This window comes from Papilio xuthus, unplaced genomic scaffold (assembly GCF_000836235.2).
Source record: "Papilio xuthus unplaced genomic scaffold, Pxut_1.1 DF829129.1, whole genome shotgun sequence".
Classification (NCBI taxonomy): Eukaryota; Metazoa; Arthropoda; class Insecta; order Lepidoptera; family Papilionidae; genus Papilio; species Papilio xuthus.
Window position 1 is genome coordinate 2405015 of NW_013529520.1, and position 227 is coordinate 2405241.

Below are 227 nucleotides of genomic sequence, written 5' to 3' on the forward strand. Positions count from 1 at the left end.
CATCACATCACATCACATCACATCACATCACATCACATCACATCACATCACATCACATCACATCACATCACATCACATCACATCACATCACATCACATCACATCTAATCTAATCTAATCTAATCTAATCTAATCTAATCTAATCTAATCTAATCTAATCTAATCTAATCTAATCTAATCTAATCTAATCTAATCTAATCTAATCTAATCTAATCTAATCTAATCTAA